This window comes from Corvus kubaryi, unplaced genomic scaffold (genome assembly GCF_017639235.1).
Source record: "Corvus kubaryi isolate FWS band 111438036 unplaced genomic scaffold, C.kubaryi_AGA036_p1.0 split3-73, whole genome shotgun sequence".
Taxonomy (NCBI): Eukaryota; Metazoa; Chordata; class Aves; order Passeriformes; family Corvidae; genus Corvus; species Corvus kubaryi.
The window spans coordinates 15,764,650-15,773,501 of NW_024582091.1; the positions used below are offsets into that span (position 1 = coordinate 15,764,650).

The window sequence follows — 8,852 nt, forward strand, 5'->3', positions numbered from 1 at the left end:
CTCAAAAGTACAGGATCATTCCTAGGGAAGGTTCTGCAGCTCAATATTCAATATGCCTTACCATTGGCCACATCTACCTTTTTTATATGGTGAGGCCAATCTTTTTCATGATTGAACATCAACTTTGAGACAGGCCTCCACCACAGATATGCAGTAACTTTATCTGGCACCCTTCATCTATTGCTGCCTATTCTACCTCTGAGACCATCCCCAATGCATGTTTTAGAATATACAGAACAAGATTAAGTACTTTGGGTACCTAAAGTACCACCCACAATGCTGAAACTTGAGTCTTCTATTTCATCCACAGCACAAGATAAACGCACCAAGTTTACTGCATATACACGGCATTCCTTTTAAAGGCTTTAACACCTTGTATTAACATCAGCTCAAAAGATTAAAGATGCTCCAAAACACATGCCACTCTTCAGACTCTAATGAAGTTATAGATCCCTTTGAATATCTAACAAAGTGCTTACCAAATATTGCTGCTCTAGTAACCATCTCTGCTGTTTGACATCTTAACGTCCAGAAGAGACAAACCTAGCTAGGACTGACAACTTTTGCACTTGCCATCCAAGCAGCTCCACTAGATGCTGTTAACAGCACCCAGACTTTTCGCAGAACCGCAGTGGGCGGAAGATTGAGACTGATCTTACCTTCCCACCTCTTAAGTACATAACCAGTAGTTTTTGTCCTGGAGCCACTCGAGCACAACATGAAGCATCACATGCCCAGTACACGCTGCACCAGAGAGCACAACAATGCCAACGTTGCTTATATAGCTCTTGAGAAGTACAAGCAGTTGAGGAACACCGTGCTGTGATCCACACCTCATCTGCAACAGCCATGACTGTTAACATCATTATCTTTATTCAAAAGCATGTACAAAACATGGCACATGGAAATATGTACCACTCTCAGTAATGTTGGTTAACAGAAATAAATCCTGTTGAAAGCAATGAAGAGAAAGTTATTTTCTAGTGAATTTCTGCAGATCTTGGTATTTAATAGACTTATTTACCATTCCTTGCTGAAAAGGTGCAGCCAAAGTAGGTGGCCACTGCTTATTATTAAGCAAACCACAGGAGATGCTAAATGACCCAACACACTCCTGGAGTTAAGTCAGATCCTTAGCATCCACTTTAGTAGTCTGATGGATACTTATTTTTGACATTTCCAATGTTTTATATACTGCTCCTGGTAGTGTTTTGTACTTCATGATACTGCTTTGACAGAAAATTGGACTTTACATGGAATTTGTCACTGACAAACAGGGACACCCCATGAGCTATAGGGTTGTTTTATGTATTTCAGACCATTTCAAAATGATTCAGAAATAGTGTGTCTATCAATTTTCAGTTTTGCCATTCTTGTGTTTCTGCCCTTATAAAGAATTCCTGACAATAAGGCTTGACAGTCATGCTTCAAGGCCAATTTCATTTTTTGTACACCATGAGTTGTCTTTAAATTTACTTGGTAAACAATTTATGATCCTTCATTCCTCTGTGGAAATGACAGTTTGCTGAATACAGCAAATATGCTGCTACTGGGATACAGCACCATTACTTTTCAAGTGACTGTTTGAAGCCCAAGGTCTAAGGTATGTAACTCTTTTCCCACTACCAACCTCTTTTCCCGACAGAGCAAACAAGTACCGTTGCCAGTGTATTCCTCAAAAGGCAGTTCCACTGTTATGGTACTAGTCTTCTTTTATTGACTGCTGAAGTGGCAGTCAACAAATGCCCAACTCCTCACTCCCTCACTAGATACAGTGACGCAAGCTGTAGACATTGTCTTTTTCTTTGCTTTCACCCTGTCTTTACAGGGCCTGCCTGTGAGCTCTACTCTTGAGTCATCACAGATCTTCAGTATCTGCAAGACTGTGTACCATATGGTATTTTAAAAGGGTAAATTAATCAAGGGGTTTTCCATGTACTGAAGCTCAACACTTTTCCCTAGTATTACTGCTATACTTCCTAGAGAAGACAGTTCAGTAGCTTGGAAAGACAGTGTTTTAAATATGCAGAGACAGTAATTTTGGTCTACATGCAGTTTCTGAAAACAGCATCCTCTAAAATTGCAGCTGTTTCAGCAGGCTTTTAAAAGCATGGCATCCCACTCCAAGCCACATCATCTCTTCAGGTGTTACACCTCCTTCTGGTTACATCATCCACATTTGTCAGGCAGTTCTGACAAAGTGTTCCAATTCATCACTGAAAAAGGAGAACAAGATCTAAGTAAAATGGTTCATTCAAGGGAGAAATTTCAATTCACAAGTAAGCACACAACAGTTTGTATTAAGATGTTGCTATTTCTGTAAAAAAAAAAAAAAAAAAATCTCCAAAAAACCCAAAGCAAAACAAGAACTAAACCCACAAAGACAGTTTAATGCTTTTCACAAAGTTTAAATCAAATATTTTGGTCTCATCTCAGATGCCGGATCCATATGAAGTTTCTCAGCAAGGAATTCAGGTTCGGGATAGGTTCATCACAGATGAGACAAAAGCAGTACAGAAACAAAAAATTTAGTAGGGTTTCTGATGGCTTAGTTTTTTTATTGACAATCTTTAATACTTCTATCAGCACACTGTACCTTGGGGAGGAAGTGCTTTTTAAATGCCAGCTATGACTAAACATATCAATTGATCAATTATGTTCATAACTGTCATAATGTAAAAAAAATCTGAACTGTAAGCACAGCTACTTTAGAGTTAGAATGAGAAAATGTTTAGAAGCTTTTCAGTTACATACCTGAATAAGCCAAAAGCATTTGTTCCTATGTGGTTTCTATAAAAAACATTCCCCTGTAAGAAAGAACTTTATTAGTTCAGAGAAGTTTTCTTTCATCACTCAAAATACAGCTTGCCATCTATTCAGCCTCTTGAATAGATGAAACTGCATTATTCAACACGTTGCATTAGTATCAGCACACTGCAAGTTCTGTGAAACTTTAATTGGAAGTATAGTCAAGTCACAGTAAGATTTGTTTTGCTTCTCTTGCCCAGCTATTGCTCAGCCTGGGTATGAACTGTGATAGGAAGGGGAAATTACACTTGATTATCAGGTTATCTGATACTGGTGATCTGCCTATCAGGATCAAAGATAGTGTTTATTGGAATTCATACCTTCTATTCAGAAGCAGCATTCAAGCATCTCTGTGAAGACACAAAATACACTGGTTAGTTAACATCAACAAGCTTTGCTACTTCCAGCTTTTCTCTAGGTCAGCTATGGAAGTCACTCCCCTTTTTAATTGCAACAGTGCCTGTCTAAACAATACAGCATTTCACAGGCAGCAAGTTTCACCCATACATTTGAGCTTCACATACTGGGACAAAACCTGCTGTTGAAAAGAAAGTACTCGTAGCTAAGTATTTAAAGGTACCTTTGAGTGGAATAAAATTACAGATGTGTAGTAACACAGGAAAATTACAAGTTCTCACACTCTAGATTTTAACTTTTTAACTAAAACCAACCAGTGGATATACTCAAGCACCAGTACAGTAAAGTGAATTTCACTAAAAAATATGAAGTTCCGATACTTAAGTGGGAATGAAGTTCTTGGAGAAACCACTGCTAATATTCTTAATGCACAGTAAGCATTCGTGAGTGTTCTTTTTGCCTGCTCAAGTATACTATACCAGCCCTTGTGAAGTAGGTTATCTCTGGAGCTGAAACAGCTTTATTTTGAATTCACTATCATTTACCATCCAATTCCACCTCTGTCATTAACAGGACTTTTCCTAAATGCCCACATTTAAGTGGGCCCTAAATTAACTGTCCCAAAAGGATCCAAGTGCAAACATCATCACTAGCTTTCAAACACCAGCAACACTTCCTGACCATACCTGGCTTATGCCTGTTACTTACCCACTGTAAGGCAGAATACCTGAACTAACACTTTCCCCTCTCTGCTCTTTAAAGATGTGAGCTTCTGCAATAGGATGTATTCGTGTCAACATGGACTTAGAGGTGGGTTCAAATAATGCACCAATATTCTTATTCACAGCCTGGTGCATGCTGGCACCTCACTTGTACACAACAGCAGTATTAAACCAACTGGGATGATTTATGATTGAATGATTAAGTGGTTTCATCTCAGTAGCCAGAGCCTTACGAAGCTTCTCATCAATGTATCAGGTTTGGCCGTTTCAGCAGGATTCACCATTATTCACAAATATCAGTGACTGGAAACTGTAACACCACTCATACCTTCATCTATTCCACAAAACAAGCTCTGTCTCTTTCATTATCAATGTACTGAAAAGGCAATACATTACAATCAACAAAAAATTTCTGCTGTTTAATCAATTAATATTACCTCTTAGATTTCCTGTTGCAAGGAAATCTTTCTTCAGGACATGTCACATTCCCATCACTAGAAACTGTTCATACCACTCTAGAAATTTGAGTAAAATTCTGAATTACAACAAGTTCATGAATAATATAACACAAGCCAGTAAGAACAACCGAATTTTACTTCTTTAACAACTGGTTGTAAGCACTTGAGTCAAATAAAAATGAATACAGATCCTGGAGTTCCTTCTTTGAAAAAAGTGAGAATATTAACTATATGTTAAAAAAGTGAATACACATTTTTATTCAAAAATTGGAGCATTTGCTTATTTATATGAACAAGCCTTTACATGCCCTGTTTTCTTTGACTAAACACTGTTTCATACTTATTTCTAATAAAGTACAAAATCACAGTTAAAATCCATACTGAGGTAATGTTTAGATTTAGTATAAACGCTTCAGAAAGGCATTTTACCAGCTCCTCCAACACAAAAACTATTCCAAATCCCCCCAGCCTACACAGCTCTAGACCATGTCAAACATGCCCAAAATATACCTATACCTCAATTTTAAAGCTAAGGACTCAACTAATTTGATCATATGCATATTTTGCTAATATTTATCATTAATTTATCCCCACCAATCATTCAAAACATACACAGCTTTCAGGAAAATCCACTTGTGTGTGCCAAGTATTCTTCTACTTGTGATGATCCTTCCATGAAGGGCTAAAATTAAAAACAAGCAAAAAGTATCTTTTAAACTAAAAAATAGCTCTTGCTGTGGTCTAGCATCGTCTCTCATGTTACTATGTCAGAAACATGATCACCAAGCACTAAAAATTGACATTTTCATACAATTTAATACTCTTCTGGAACAGCCTATAATACCTGACAAGGTGAAGTTTTGTAAGCAAAAGAAGTCCAATTAAGAACTGACCTACAGGCTGACCTTAACTCAAAGAGCACCAAACCCCAAAATTATCAAATAATTACTTATCAGTTTGATGGCAATTATGAAAATGCAATGTAGTTTTTCTTTTTTGTCCTACTCAGTAGCCATACAAAGATGGCAACTCTCTGGCACTTCCCATACTTTTGGCAGACAAAAATACAGAAACCAGGTCATGAAACAGAAGTATTTATTGACTTGGTCAAAAATAGACACACAATATTACTTCTAGACCAACATTAAAAATTCCAGAGCTGTTACCTTAATGTACAATGTACGTGACACCGCTGAAAACCTCCTCTCCATCGTACCTAAAACCAAACATGGACAGTCTTACAACTTGACATCAGCAGATTCGTATCACCAGGCCAGTACATCACACACATTATGAGGCAATAATCAACACGATTTCTAGAAGCAGCATGTTAAGTACTAAATCACAAGCTTGCAGGAGAAAAGCAGCAAGAACTGCAGTTTTAAACAAAGGAATTGCAAGTTACACCCACCTGAAACCCCATATTCAAAGCATTAGCAATAACTGCATGTACTCACTGTTAAACCTCAGTCCAAAGGTTTTTTTAAACGAAAAATCGTCGTCTCAAGGTTTTAATCACTTTTAAGAACTGATTTAAGTTGGTTTAGAGAATTGTTTTAGCCACATAGCAATTATCAAAATCCACCAACTCAAGCAGCTTAAGAAATACATGACAAAGTATGCTTTGTCATATACATTATTACTTGAACATGCTTATTTAAAGTATCTCTGTACTACATAGATCAAATAAACACATCAAGCCATAAAAGGTAACTCATCACACACTTCGCTTCAGATCACAAAAACAATTAAAGCTATAGAAAGCCTCGAGTTAAGTTTCCACTTCTCACGAGCAATAAACTTTATGCTTGAGTATAATAAACCCAATAATCAAGGGCTACTAATGGTCTAAGTTTCAAATATTTTACTGTTCAGTAATCTCCTGTGTGACACAGACTGTTAGACAAACTAATTCAACACACAAAGAATGCACCTGACAATTTCCTATGCGAATCCAGCCATACCCTAATCTTTCCTTGCAGGTAAGAGCCTGGAATCCTGGATATATTTAGTGGCATTTCCCGTTCTTTCAGAAGTACTATGGGTTCAATGAATCAGCACTTCATGGAGGGGACAAAAAGGCATCTTAAGGCCACAAAAAGCTTCCGGGGAGGAGGTGTGCGTTTTCTTGGGGGGTGGGTGGTTTATTTCTTATAACATATCTCCCTTTATTCTGCTGTGTTATTGTCTTAAAAAAAAAAAAACATCATTAGTTGTAACAGTAATCTAATGATTTACATAAAGTATCACTTAAATGTTGTGGGTCTTTTTTCCTTGGGGCGTTATGTGGATTTTACAATACTTTTATAGGTCTTCTGCTGTGGGACAATGCCATAATCCTGGTGGCTGAGGCCTCCAAAATACATACAGGTAACACAAGCATGAGCACCAACCTTCTGCCACGTGAACAAGGCGGCTCCGCCTTATTCAACATTTCACGCACGAATCCAGAGGACTGAAGGCCGTCCCACCGTGCCAGGGGCTGCCCCAGCCGCAGCTGAGGGCACAGCAGGGGCAGCACCCCCTCACCAGACCCGGCCGGAACGGGTGGGGATCAAAATGGCGCGGGCCCAGCAGCGCCACGCGGGCCACCACCGCCTACCGATCCCAGCCTGCCTCGCGCCCCGGGATGCGGCTTCCGGCAAGGAGCCTCCCGCGGGGCATGCTGGAATATGTAGTCCGCCCCCTCCGTCCCCTCGCACCGCCGCGGCTGCCAGCAGGGCACCGTGCACGGGCGGCTGCGGCCTCACAGCCGGATTACGGCTGCCTTACGCCTGGCTCTAGCCGCGGCCCCAAGGGTGAGAGCTTCACCCGCCAGCTCCTGCCTCGAGTGCTACGCAAGCGGCGCCGCGGGCGAGCCTCCCGAACGTCCGAGCACAAGGAAGAAGCCGCGGCTGCAACCCCCACCGCCCCCCGCCGGGACAGCGGCACACACTGCACTCCCCGCCGCCTTACCGCGTGCCGCACAGCAGGCGCTCCGCAAGGAAAGAAGAAACGCGGGGCCGCGCGCCAGCTTTATATGCACGCTGCGGGGTGGAACGAGGCTGGCCACGCCCCCTGCCGCGCGAGCCGAGGGGCGGAGAGCCTGCGCGGCGCTGGCGCGGGAGCGCGCCTTGGTCGCGGGGGCGCGCGGAGGCGCGGGCGCTGCAGTGTGGTCCGGCCGCCCAGGGGCCGCCCCGCCCGCGCCCCCGCCTCCCGCCGCTCTGGGACGGGAGGGGTGGGCACTGCAGCCCGGCTGCCGGTCACCGTGCTGTTCGCGCGTTTTGCGTTACAGGGTTCCTGTGTAAAACGCAGAGTGCTTTTAGGTGAGTTTTTAAAAGGAGGGCGGGAACTGGCCTGGTGCAGCTCCACCTCCCAAACTTAAAGAGTATGTTTCCTGAAGAATCACAGCATCACTAAGGTTGGAAAAGACCTCTGAGATCATCGAATCCCACCTATCACCGAACACCACCACGTCAACCAGACCACGGCACTAAGTGCCACATCCAGCGTCTCCTTAAACACTTTCAGGGATGGTGATTCCACCACCTCCCTGGGCAGCCCATTCCAATGTCTAATCATTCTTTTGTGAAGAAATTCCTCCTAATGTCCAACCTAAACCTGCTCTGGTGCAGAGGACTGTGTCCTCTTGTGCTATTGCTGATTCCCTGGGAGAAGAGGCTGACCCCCACCTGGCTACACCCTTCTTTCAGGGAGTTGTAGAGAATGAGAAGGTCACCTCTGAGTCTCCTTTTCTCCTGGATAAACAACCCCCAACTCTCAATCACTCACCATAGGACTTGTGCTCCACACCCTTCACTAGCTTTGTTACCCTTTTCTGGACACCCTCCAGCACCTCAATATCCTTCTTGTACTGAGGGGGCCCTGAACTGGACACAGTAGTTGAGATGTGGCCTCACCAGTGCTGAGTACAGGGGGACAATCCCTGCCCTGGTCCTGCTGGCCACACTATTGCTGATACAGGCCAGGATGCCTTCTTGGCCACCTGGGCACATGCTGACTCATGTTCAGCCACCAACACCCTCAGGTTCTTTTCCACCAGGCAGCTTCCCAGCCGCCCCCAGAGTGCGTACTTGTTTCTTGTATCTATCTTCTTCTCCTGTTCCCTAGGGCTCCCAGCTGGTTAACCTTCTGAAGCTATGCCTTGATGCCTCAACTTTCCTTCAACTCTAATTAGATGTTTCTGACACATTAACCACAGGCACACCCGTTTCTACTTTTTGGAAGTAGCATGCGTCCTCTTATCCACAGCTAGCAAAAAAGAGAGCTTTCTGCAGTTTTTCACTCTATACATATAGTCTAAGGATATTGTTCCACAGTGAACCTAACAGTGGGTTTTAGGAAGAGCTTCTGTACTGTGAAGGTGGTGGGACACTGGAACAGGTTGCCCAGAGAAGTTGTGGATGCCCCATACCTGGAAGTGTTCAGGACCAGGTTGGATGGCGCTCCAAGCAACCTGGGCTAGTGGAAGGTGTCCCTGCCTGGGGCAGGGGGGGTTTCAACTGGA

The 8,852-nt window shown here is 42.8% G+C and overlaps 1 long non-coding RNA gene and 1 other non-coding gene across 7 annotated transcripts; both read right to left on the reverse strand.

The window, feature by feature from the left end:
• Positions 1-850: 850 nt before the first annotated feature.
• On the reverse strand, positions 851-7,396 carry LOC121658825. 6 transcript variants are annotated; one of them, XR_006014061.1, is made up of 8 exons: positions 7,301-7,396; positions 6,310-6,533; positions 5,512-5,561; positions 4,958-5,027; positions 4,325-4,402; positions 3,129-3,158; positions 2,755-2,807; positions 851-2,216 (listed from the first exon to the last, which is right to left on the reverse strand). It is a non-coding gene; the product is annotated as an uncharacterized LOC121658825 (long non-coding RNA). The 6 variants fall into 6 exon arrangements; XR_006014062.1 differs by lacking the exon at positions 7,301-7,396 and adding an exon at positions 6,739-7,279; XR_006014059.1 differs by lacking the exon at positions 6,310-6,533 and having other exon boundaries at positions 7,301-7,392.
• On the reverse strand, positions 2,430-2,500 carry LOC121659413. Its single transcript, XR_006014314.1, has one exon. It is a non-coding gene; the product is annotated as a small nucleolar RNA SNORD50 (small nucleolar RNA).
• Positions 7,397-8,852: the final 1,456 nt, after the last annotated feature.